The following is a 13,253-nucleotide window of genomic DNA, read 5'->3' as shown; positions in this document are numbered from 1 at the left end:
AATCTGGCAGATTGCATGTTTGCTTGTGTGCGTTATTAGGGTATTTCAACAAGAACATCATGCATGTCTTTGGTAAGGCCCGATTTCTAACACATGCATGGAATGAATGAGCATCCAAGATGTAATAGAAATGGTTTAAATGCTTTTGTTCATGCATGAACACAAAAGAAATGGAGAAGAACATGAAATATTAGGTTTTGATGTCACATGACCATATGTGCATCTTTTCCACTCCTTGCATGGGTTTGATCCCAGATTTTCACCATCTCTAACACATGCATTGTGTTATGGTGAGAATCTACAAACCACAAGGGGAGAATAAAGATTTCTAGCCATGGAAAGACATAGAATCCGAAAAGTAGAGAAGACTAAGAAGAAAAAGAGGTTTAACCATGAAACTATGGAAGAAGATGTTGTTGTTTACCTTGGTTTTGACCTTGAGAGAAGTAAGAACACTTCAAGGGCTTCACAATCTCGAAATTTTGCAGAGAAATGAGAGGATTTTTGTGAGTTTAGAGAGAGGGAAGAAGAGAGTGAAGTGTGTGAAGAGAGTGAAGTGAGAGAGTGAAGAGGGAAGAGGTGGAGTAAGGGTTTAAGCTTAATGATTGTGTTTTGGGGAAGAGAGAGGGCATGGGGAGAGGTGATGGCCGGTTTTTGCATGCATTTTGGCCTCCTCTCTCCTAAATTTTAAACTTTATAAACTTCCCTCCTATATTTTATATAAAAACATTCATTTTTATAAAATGTTTATTAAGCAATTTGATTTATTTAAAAATCTTGTTTTCAACAAATAATTTATGATTAATACTTGTAATTTATATTTCTAGTTCATTGGTATAATCCATAATTTGATTAATAAAAGTTGATATTAGGAAGTTTATAGCCAAATTTTATAAAGTTTTTAAGCTTTATAATTTATAACTTTGGATTTTTGGCTCTTTAAGGTTTTTGGAATATTGTTTGATATTCAACAACATGTTGAAGTATAATTAGAATGTTTTAATTTATTTTTAGAGTTTTATACCCTATTTCAATTATAACAAAGCTTGAAGCTTTATTCTAATTATAGTATTGGCATTTCCTATTGTAGCTAAGCAACTTACTATAATTGTAAGTATCAAGTATATTAGTCCTAGACCTTAGTTGGATTCTAGTTTATGCAAGATTTTTTTTTTGACCTAATTTATACTACTAGGTCATGGCATGTTGTGCATGAATGGTTATTATAAAGATGCATGAGTCCAAGAATGACCTGAATTGGCAGTTGTCACATATTCCCCCTGAAAACAGTGAAAAACATTGAAAAATGGTAGGGGTATGAACTCACCAAACGGGAAATGTGTCGAATGGGATACTAGACGTCGGATCAAGGCTTGAAAAAGTGCGAGGTTCCTATGTAATGTTAAATGATACACAAAGGTATCTAATTAGAATTTAAAACACTAATCAAATATGATTTTACACTTCAAGACACGAAAACACTTCAAATTAAGTGTTTGGAGTGACCCGAGTGACATTTCTGGACATGAATAGCTAGGATATGGAGTTTACTCTCCAAGAGTAAACTCTAGGGAGTGTTCACGGCCTTAAACACCTCATCCCCATGAGTTTACGGTCGTAAACTCATGGTGGGGTGTTTTATGTGCTAAATGGCCTAGAATCAAATGAAGGGTGTTGCTAGGTTTGGTTCTAGGGCATTATCAAGGAATTAACTCAACCATATGGACCAATATATGAGTTTATGGCAGTAAACTAAGTGTTTACGGCCGTAAACTCTCACCCACATCATTCTTAATTGTTTTGAAGGCCAATGATTAATTACAAATGATTCAACTCAATTTTACAAGACTTGTGGTGAGTTTTGGGCATCAAATGACGCATATCTAGGAGTTTATAGCACTGGAGTATATGCTATGGCCGTAAACTCTCAAATGTAGGGTTTTTGTTATGTTTAAGGTTTCTAAATAATTTGTGGTTGGTTCTAGGATTTATTCCAAGGCTTATGAGGTGTGTAAGTTGCATTTTAACAACCAAAAAGGAGTTTACTCCCCATGAAATGATGTTTACGGCCCAAGCTTGTTGTTGGGCATTAACTCATGTTTAATCCTCAAAAATGATATTCAAGGTGTTCTAAGTCCAATCCAATAAGTCCTTAAGCCATATCTAAAATCTAATGGTGATTTGGGTGGGTTTTAAGGCTCAAAAACCCCATTTACATGTGTTCACGGCCTAAGGCTATTCCAGGGCTGTAAACACATGTTTATGGTCCTATTCCATGATTTGAACATGAACATGAAGGCTAAGGATGTTATACTAGGAGCTAGGATGATTACCTTGGTGTTTTGAAGCTTGAAATGGATGATTTTGGATCAACAATTTGGATTTGAGGAGAGAGGTTAGAGAGAGAGAGTGAAAAGGCTCCAAATGAGTCTTAATTCACTTTAAATATGGTTTGACTTGGAGACACAGTGGAATTCTACCCGATACCGACGTGAACCGATGCTTTGAGTCGCACCCGATTAAGTTATCGTCACCCGATTTGGTCGAAACTAAATTTTTTCTAATTACTAGTTTGGGACGTTTTCACATGTTTGGATACTTACAAGGTCAAAATAAAAGTTTTAACTTAATTGACCTAGCTCGAAGACGAAATCGAAACAACTCGCTTAAGACGAGTTTTATTAACGGAACGGTTACAGCGAGGGAACAAAATTTCGGGTTGTTACATTATCCCCCCATTAGAGGGAATTTTGTCCCGAAATTCAGAATTTAGATACATGCTATGGAAATGGATGCGGATGTCTCTGCTGTATCGGGTCTTCGCGCTCCCAAGTGAATTCAGGTTCTCGCTTGGAATCTTCACTAACGGGACGCGACTCGGTTTCATACGCTTGATTACTTGGTCTATGATCTTAGTTGGTTCGTCCAGAAAGTTTGGGTATATCGATGTTCTCGGTCTATGGTCTCGATTTGTTCAAGAGGAATTACTAAGGTTTCATCGGATAAGTACTTCTAAAGATTCGGAACGTTGGAGACAGGATGGACGTTTCTAAGTTCCGAAGGTACTCGGAGTTCGAAGGCTACGGGGTGGATCCTAATGAGGATCTCGAAGGGTCTAATGTACCACTAGTTAAGCTTTCCGTGCTTTCCATAGTGTGTCATGTCTTTCCAGGGTGAGATCATTAACAGGACACGATCTCCAGCTTGGAATTCTAGAGGTTTATGTTGTCTGTAGGAGTGACTCTTCTATCGATTTAGTGAAGCTTTCTATAGGTATCTTCGGTGCCGAACAATTCTCTATTGTTTCGATCTTAAGAGGATCCACGCGTATGTCTTCATTGCTTACTACATGAGTGGAGGAAAATGGTTTGACCGAAGGGTATCAATACGAACTCTTAGTGATCATATCGAGTCTTGAATGCTGTCTTTGAAGCATTACTCTCATGAAATCGTAACTGATGATGTCTCGACCTAGGGTCTATCTTCGAGGAGTAGCTAGCTCCTGAATTTTATTGAAGAAGTCATCTACTCAGGAAAGAGGATATCGGTTTTGACGGTCATCTCATTAAGTCGACTGGATAACTCCTGCATTTTTGTTGGGGCAAAAATGGTACGGAGATTTGGCTGCGAAGGTAGTTCCAGGGATTTTGTCGATACGAGACTCAATTTGGCGTTCGGGAGGAATTCTCGGGATCTATTCGGAAAGATATCAAGAATGCTACAGTTTTCGGGGATGCTCTAAAAGTCTTTAACTTCTTGCTTCTCGCTGATTACATGGACTAGGAATACTTAACACTCCTTTTTGCAGAAGTTTTTGAGCTTTGATACAGAAAATGATGCGAAGATTTGGGCCAAGCTTGACACCATATATCATGAGGGTCCGGTCAGAGAGGAAATTGATACGAATAGCTTTTTCATAACAAAGTGTATCAGTATGATCAGAACTCAATTGATACATGCCAAAGATAACATCAAAGCTCTTTATTGAAACTGACATCTGGTCAATGAGGAAAGAATGATTACTCGAGATAAGGATATAGTTCAGAGATAAGTCGTTGGTGCACTCATTCTCACCGGTAACCATCTTGACGGCAAATGTTTCGGTGATTGGACAAGGACTATGCTTACGAAAATATCTGAATGAATGACTAATAAAACTTTCTTGACACTAGATTCGAAAAGGATGCGAGCATAAGAATTGTCGAGAAGAAATATACCTGCAGCGGTGGTGGGATCAACGGTTGCCTCCTCTTGCCTTATAGCTAAAACCATCTCGGCGTTGTTGACGTTGTTGGTGGTTGTTGCTTTTGGGCAGTTTCGCTTGAAATGCCCAATTTCTCCACAACCATAGCAGGCTCGAACAGTACTCGTTATGGAAGCTTGATTGATTAGTGGGGCTAGTTTTCTACAGGTTCGAGTAATGTGGCCCTTCTTGCCACAGTTATTACATAATTTTTCGCGACACGGTCCTGGAGTATAATGATGGTAGCTGCACTTATCACACCAAGGGAGATTACCCACATACCTAGTGATAGGTGCTTGGGTTGTAGGCGCAACAACTAGAGTAGCGGTAGCTTGATCTGTAGACACATCAACAGGAGCAGCTGCAACTTGAACTACCATAGTTTCACGCCTCTTAGAGGGTCCTTGGGAACTCTGACCCTTTCGCTTTTTCCAGAAAACTTTCTTACTCTTCTTACGCTCGTTTTGATGCTCCTGAACATTTTCATGGTTTTGGGGGTTGGTGTTACTTCCTGGCCCATTGAATCTGTTAGAGAGCAAATATGTCACTATGGCAGCCACTTCGGCAGACACAACCAACTGGGTCATCATTGGATCGAATTGAGGAGGAGGTGGCAATGAAGGGCTGTTGTTACTTGAACTGGATCCTTCCTTCGAAGACATTTCGATCTAAAGTGATTAGGAAAAAGAGGATGGTAAGTCCTCTACATTAAATCAAGAGATATGAAACATGGATATCTCTTTATGATAGACATATAACTTTATTAAGCGATAGGGCAGGAATGAATTATCAAGGCAGATAAACTATTGTTAAAGGAATGATCGAGGGACAACGCTTGAACAAGAATTTCCTACGACAAAGTTGGATCTAGAAATACTCCCATAGTATTTCATGATTCACTGCGACGACAATTCGTCGTTTGGGATATTTAGGTAAGTTTTAGGCATGCTGAATACCACAATCACTCCCAGACAAATGTTGGTCGTGTCTCGAATGAATATAGTTGATCAAGCTATATTGACCCTAGACACGACTACATAACTGCCCAGGTTTAACCGCATCATACAACACCCATTTACATATGCTTTTTTCTACTTATAGATACGATTCCCGATGGTTAGGTATACTTGTATACTTTTTGAAAATACTTATATTTTGAAGTATACTTTTAGTTCAGAGCACTTAGGCCCCTTAATGTTTATAGTCTTATACCATGTAAAGTTTGGTATACTTAGTTCACTATAAACAAGGACTCTGATACTAATCTGTCACACCCCGAAACCGAAGGCGGAATCGTCTCGGGGTGGAGGTGACTTCATGGGGATATCATAACCAATGTACATAGTAAGAAAAGTAAAACACAAAACATTACATTACATAGATTTCATTACATCAGTTGAAAAGTAAAATAGTACATGTTTCATAGATACATAGTTTAAACAAAAGAAAGACGCGTCTTCTACTGTCACACCCCCGAACCAGACGGTGGAAACGTCCGGAGGCTGTCGTGACTCAATTGAATACCATCACAATGAATATACATGAAACAGAACATCATACATCACCAAGCATTGGAATATAACAACTGGTAGCGTTTACATTTAGTACATTGTTCCCTAACATTACATGCCCAAAAAGTAGATTGTTCGGTGCTAATTAAACAAGCAGCAAAACGTCACTGAGTACACTTATCCCTTCGATTTATCTGTTACCTGAGAATACAAGTATTTTGAAAAACGTCAACATATGAAATGTTGGTGAGTTCATAAGTAATGCTTGAAATCCAATGTTTGTATTATTTCGAAAACCACCAGAAAATCCGATATTTTCTGAAAATAGTATAGCGTAAAAAAAAATGTGAAGATCCGTGAGTATGCTTGTTTGTTTTCCATAGATGTAAGCGTACGAGTTATAAAAATTCGGGATGTAATTCGTAAGTGTATTAGTTGAAATCCCTAGGAAAACCCGACGTTTTCCTATCACTTTGCTTTAATTAGTTTATGTGTTGTTGTTTCGTTACGTTAGAGATATTCGTTGAGCTCCGGAGGCATTGAGTATACAGTGAGTGGTGAATTGTTTTAATGTCCGTTAATGAAAACGTCCAGTCGACAACCGTACTAGCGATCCCTTAGGCGTCACTCGCACTTATTCACACAACTCAATCCTCCCGAAATTGTGTAGTCCCACGACCGAAGAGAAATGGAGAAGGTGCGAAACCCTCGGTATTTCCCTACATCGTTCAAGACCATTGCAATTACGAAGGGCCCGAAGCCCAACCTGCAATCGTGAGTTCCCGACTTTACTAGCAGCACCGAAGGACCCTTGGGGACCAGTAGCATGTTTGCCATTGAAAGTCCTTTTACACGCGGTTAAGTCGTATTAGACCCAACTACATGTAAGCAAGTATCTTTTGGGCCTAAAGATCATGTCATCGGGCTAGCTAGGCTCAACAAGCATGATTTGCAACTTTTGGGCCTAAGGAATCTACATCGACGTATTGAGTAATTCCACGAGAGTATAGAGTTCCGAGAGTTCCATATGTGTATTGAGCGTTGTAGTGTTAGTAGTTTTGGATTTGTTATTGATTCGAGACCGAATCAATTCGTTTAACAACGATTTTTGGTATTGTTGTGTATTGTGTCGGTAGTCGCGGTGCCAATATTCGATCAAGTTGCGTGTATTGAATTAGCCTTGAAAGTTTTCTGTTTTCAGCCCCTCATTGTTTGTAAAATTTACTTTTTCAACCCTCTAATTAAATAACTTTCCGATTTGGTCGTTAAATCATTTTTCTTGACATTTTAACACCAAAAATTAGTGAAATTAATATTTTTCAGCATATTTTTCATTGAAAACAGTTTAAGTCACTGAAATTGCAGTTTTCTCGGTTATAACCCCTCTTTTTCGCAGTTTTTACAATTTTGGCCCAATTGGAAAATTTTTACAACTTTGGTCCTTTTTAAATTTGAAATGCATTTTAAACCTTTGAAAAGTACTTGTAACACTAGTAGTCCACTGTTTTACAGAAAAACACAGTTTTGGCCCTCCAAAACAGAAATTTTCGCATAATGGGCCCTATTGGGCCGAAATTGTTATTTTTAGCCCATTAAGCTTGAAATTTATGTTTTTAATCCTTCAAAAGAGTATATTTTCAGAAAATACATTATGGAAACTGTTTTGACTCATCTCACCCATCAGATTTCGAAATATTTCATTTTGGGCCCTTCAACTTTGTATTTTTAACATTTATGTCAAAAAAATGAGTTTTTAGCCCAAAGTATGTATTGTTAAGCCACTTAGCTATTTTTCTTGGTATACTTTGTATGTAGTAGTATGTTTTATGTTAGTATCATTTAACATAAAGTATATCTCGGTTTTTAGTGATTTATGACTAGATCCAACATCATAATCATACCAAACACACATATAAGCATAGAAATCATACAAAGCATACACATAATGATAGATCTACACCTTTGCTTGTATTCTCCCCCACAAAACTTATAAAAACCGAAAATAAAGGGGTATGAAGCTCACCTTTTTTGAAGGTTTCGGTTTTTGATGAAGATGTGAAGAGGTTTTTGGCCCTAGCAAGCTTCTTGAGGAGCTTTACAACTTAGATGGCTCTAAGATGTATGAGGGTTAAGAGGAGATTTTGAAGAAATCAAGAAGCTAAACCATGGATATAAGTAAAAACTTACCTAGGATGATGATCTTTGGTGAAGAGTCCTCTTGAAAGCACACACCAACTCGAGATTTTTGATGGAAGAGGGAAGAGGTTTTTGAGAGTGTTTAAGAGAGTTTTTGAAAGAAAAATGAAGGTGGTGAGAGGGTTGGCCGAGAATATGGAGAGAAGGGAGAGAGAGATCATAACCTTGTTATTTGTGAGGTAATAGTTAGTCTTGAAACATGAGATGCTACCATAGATATATGGTGGTTAAACATGAGTTGTCACATGCATGTTTGGTCTTCATTTATCCATTCTTTTTTTTTTTTTTAATAAACATGGGCCGATTTGGGCTTAAGAGAAAGGAAAGAAATCATCTTGGGCCCACACTCGAATTTATGAAGCCCAAAAATAAATTTTCGGCCCATTGGGGCAAATGAAATCTTTTATGGCCCAACAAGGCTCATTAGAGGTAAGATGGATTATTTTAGGCCCACATGGCCCAAAATGCTAAAGTTTTATGAATGTGGTCTATTTAGAGCCCAATTAGGGCTTCTAGGCCCAATAGGAGAATTTTTAGTTCATAAGGAACTTGGACCGGGATTACTAAGGTTTCCAACCCTTAGTTAAACATATGAGGTGTATTTGAACGAGGATAGAGTATTGTATGCACTTAGAGTACATGCTTTTACAATGGATGATGTTTATATGAGAATAGAATTTCCTAGCTAAAAATGCTAGTTGTGACATCTACGCACTCCGTCTTCACCAAAAGAGATCATCGGGTACCTATCTAAAGCGGACTTGAGAATACAAGCGGTTTGAAAATCAGCATAGGTGAGTTCATAAGCGATTTGTTTTATGAAAAGAACGAGTTCCTTTAGTTTCCTAAAAAAGTGGTTAACCAAGAAAATCCCATATTTTCTTAAGTGTTAGTTACCAAATCCAAATTTTAATGTAAGAGATGTATACTGAAAACATGATTGTTCTTGTGAATTGTAAAGTTTAGTTATCTAACCTGTTATACTTTTCTGGTTACGTACTACTGTTACTCAGGAAAATCCTATATTTTCCTACATGTGTTTGTGTGAACTGTTACCGATTCTGATTATGTTCAATGTTATCCCCAGTAAAACCCCATGTTTTCCTGAATGTGTGTGTGTGTGTGAACTGTTACTGATTCTGATTATGTTCAATGTTATCCCCAGGAAAACCCCATGTTTTCCTGAATGTGTGTGTGTGAACTGTTACCGATTCTGATTATGTTTAATGTTATCCCCAGGAAAACCCCATGTTTTCCTGAATGTGTGTGTATGTGTGTGAATTGTTACCGATTCTGTAGGTGCGAACTATTACCGATATCCGATTATCCTCAAACGTACATTAGTTTTACTACGTACATAAAACTAATAAATAAGTGTAAAGCGTTAATAATCTTGATTGCGAGTCCTTAACCATACTTCAGACTAGATATGACTCGGGTCGTGGCCAGTATCCTTTTTATGACTTTCATCACCCTTGAACCTTTCGGTTCGGCTGTAGCTAGCAGCCAGGTGCGGGATTGTCAGTCCCGTATAGATCTATACACTCAAGTCACGTTCTCCTACGTTCGGAGATTCTGGTTACAGGGGTAGTCCTCCACTCTCGTGCCACGGGACGTGTTACAAAGGACGTGTCTCCAATCTTTAAGATTACTAATTACTTCTCGTGCCTAGGGAAGTAGTATCTATGACTAACTATATTCTAATGGTGCCTGTCCTTACACTCGAGCCCAGGTGTTTTATTAAGGTCAATACGATTGTTTTATGTTTCCTAATGGTGTCTGGCCCTTACACTCGAGTCTAGGTGCATTCTATTACAGACATTACAAATGTTCTATCTACTATCCTCCACTCGCATATGTTCGTGGAGTGTTACCGAGGACAAAACAACTTATTAAGTTTCCTGTTCAAAGTTTAAAGGTTATGTTTTTAACTATTGAAATGAGGAAAATCATTTGGGAAAATATAAAATACGACAATTTATAACGTTTTTCACAAATACTATGATAATGAAATCTGCATGTTCAAACGGTTACCAGTGTTAAGATTAACAGTGTTCAAAACATAAGTAGTATGAAACACAACACATATAAAATAGTTTTGAGTACAAGTATTACTTGTACTTTGCTTGTATTCCCCCCTGAAAACAGTGAAAAACATTGAAAAAGGGTAGGGGTATGAACTCACCGAACGGGAAATGTGTCGAATGGGATGCTAGACGTCGAATCAAGGCTTGAAAACGTGCGAGGTTCCTATGTAATGTTAAATGATACACAAAGGTATCTAATTAGAATTAAAACACTAATCAGATACGATTTTACACTTCAAGACGCGAAAACACTTCAAATTAAGTGTTTGGAGTGACCCGAGTGACGTTTCTGGACATGAATGGCTAGGATATGGAGTTTACTCTCCAATAGTAAACTCTAGGGAGTGTTCATGGCCTTAAACACCTCATCCCCATGATTTTACGACTGTAAACTCATGGTGGGGTGTTTTATGTGCTAAATGGCCTTGAATCAAATGAAGAGTGTTCCTAAGTTTGGTTCTAGGGCATTATCAAGGAATTAACTCAACCATATGGACCAATATATGAGTTTACGGAAGTAAACCAAGTGTTTACAGCCGTAAACTCTCACCCACATCATTCTTAATTGTTTTGAAGGCCAATGATTAATCACAAATGATTCAACTCAATTTTACAAGACTTGTGGTGAGTTTAGGGCATCAAATGACACATATCTAGGAGTTTACGACCCTGGAGCATATGCTATGGCCGTAAACTCTCAAATGTAGGGTTTTTGTTATGTTTAAGGTTTCTAAATAATTTGTGGTTGGTTCTAGGATTTATTCCAAGGCTTATGAGGTGTGTAAGTTGCATTTTAACACCCAAAAAGGAGTTTACTCCCCATGAAATGATGTTTACGGCCCAAGCTTGTTGTTGGGCAGTAAACTCATGTTTAATCCTCAAAAATGATATTCAAGGTGTTCTAAGTCCAATTCAATAAGTCCTTAAGCCATATCTAAAATCTAATGGTGATTTGGGTGGGTTTTAAGGCTCAAAAACCCCATTTACATGTGTTCACGGCCTAAGGCTATTCCAGGGCCGTAAACACATGTTTATGGTCCTATTCCATGATTTGAACATGAACATGAAGGCTAAGGATGTTATACTAGGAGCTAGGATGATTACCTTGGTGTTTTGAAGCTTGAAATGAATGATTTTGGATCAACAATTTGGATTTGAGGAGAGAGGTTAGAGAGAGAGAGAGTGAAAAGGCTCCAAATGAGTCTTAATTCACTTTAAATATGGTTTGACTTGGAGACACAGTGGAATTCTACCCGATACCAACGTGAACCGATGCTTTGAGTCGCACCCGATTAAGTTATCGTCACCCGATTTGGTCGAAACTAAATTTTTTCTAATTACTAGTTTGGGACGTTTTCACATGTTTCCAACATGTTTGGATACTTACAAGGTCAAAATAAAAGTTTTAACTTAATTGACCTAGCTCGAAGACGAAATCGAAACAACTCGCTTAAGACGAGTTTTATTAACGGAACGGTTACAGCGAGGGAACAAAATTTCAGGTTGTTACACATTTAGTGATTATTTCACTTAAACCATTATACAAACTATATTTTGATAATGATAGTTACACTTGGGAAAATTACACACTTTCACGATAAACTAACGTACAAAACAGTTACGCCTTGGTAGAAGGCTACTACGTACAAACATTCACATACTTTTATCACCAATGTTTACAAACTATTGTTTAAAACTATGTTCAAACGTTTTGATACAAACACTGACACTAAAATACTTATGAACTCACCAGCTTAATGCTGATAAACTGTTTCAAAATAACTTGTATTCTCAGGTCATCAGTAGACATGTATCGATGCCAGCTTTTGAGAAGATGGAGCGCATCCAAGACTCATCTTATTATTTTGATTTACATTATTTTTGGTGTCTATACCTGTAAAGAACACACTTGTATTAAAATTATATATTTAATGCAATGGATGATGTTGTTTGCTTGTTTATGTAACAACCCGAAATTTCCGTATCATTCTTATAACTCTTTTCGTAACTCAATTCGACCAACCAATCGTCGTTTTCAAATCCGATTTCCGATTTCATCATTTAATTAAGTCATTAATTTGTATCGATCTAAAATGACTTAATGGGTGTCTTAATACATTTAGAAATCATTCTAACACCCCATTCTAGTAATCGGAACATTTTTAGAATTTACAGTATCGAGTTACGGCAACTTAATCGGGTACGACCAAAAGCCTCACCTCGGGCCGGTATCGGGTAGAATTCCACCGTGTCCAAAACTTAGACACTATATAAAGTGTTCAAAGCTTTCATTTGAAGCTTTTGGCTTCATTTCATTACTCTCTCTCTCTCTCTAACCTCTCTCCTCATCCAAGATTAAGGTCCAAAAACATAGAATTAAGGCTCCAAATCAAAGAGGTAACATTCCTAACTTGTTATCTAACCTCTTTAGCCTTCAAATTAATGTTTAAAATGAGATTTAGGACCTAGAACAAGTGTTTAGGGCCAAGGCACATGCTTGGGCCGTAAACACATACATATGGGGTTTTAGAGTCAATTAACCCTTCCAAATCATTGTTGGGACTTAGATACGACTTTGAGGCTTACAAACCTTGACTTGGAACACCTTAAACTTGAATTTTGAGGGACAAAAGAGAGTTTACGGCCAAGGCATGTGCTTGGGCCGTAAACTCCTCAAACATGGGGAGTAAACTCACTTTTACATGTTAGAATGCCTTGTAACTTAACCAATAGCCTTGTGGTAAATCCTAGAACCATCTAAAAATAGTTTGGAGACCTTAAACATAACAAAACACCACATACAAGAGTTTACGGCCATAGAACATGCTCATGGGCCGTAAAATCCTAAATGTGTGTTAATTGATGCCCAAAAATCACCCCAAGGCTTGGAAAATTAACTAGAATCACATGTGATTGTTCCTTGTGCCTCAAAATAATAATTCTTCACCATAGGAGAGTTTACGGTCGTAAACTCCAAGTTTAAAACCGTGAACTCACTTAAATATGGTATAAGTCTATTTAATCCATTCCAAGGCATTTGAGAAATTCATTCCAACAATCCCCATGTCCAAACAAGCCATTAAACACTCAAAATCACCCAAACATGAGTTCACGGCTGTGAACTCATGTGTGTATGGGTTTTGTGGCTGTAAAATCCCTTAAATGTTTACTCTTGGGGAGTAAACTCAAATTCCAAGTCTCTAGTGCCATTACACG

Source organism: Lactuca saligna, chromosome 2 (genome assembly GCF_052625555.1).
Source record: "Lactuca saligna cultivar CGN05327 chromosome 2, ASM5262555v1, whole genome shotgun sequence".
Classification (NCBI taxonomy): domain Eukaryota; kingdom Viridiplantae; phylum Streptophyta; class Magnoliopsida; order Asterales; family Asteraceae; genus Lactuca; species Lactuca saligna.
The sequence above is the reverse complement of the archived record's forward strand: the minus strand, read 5'-3'. Positions refer to the sequence as shown.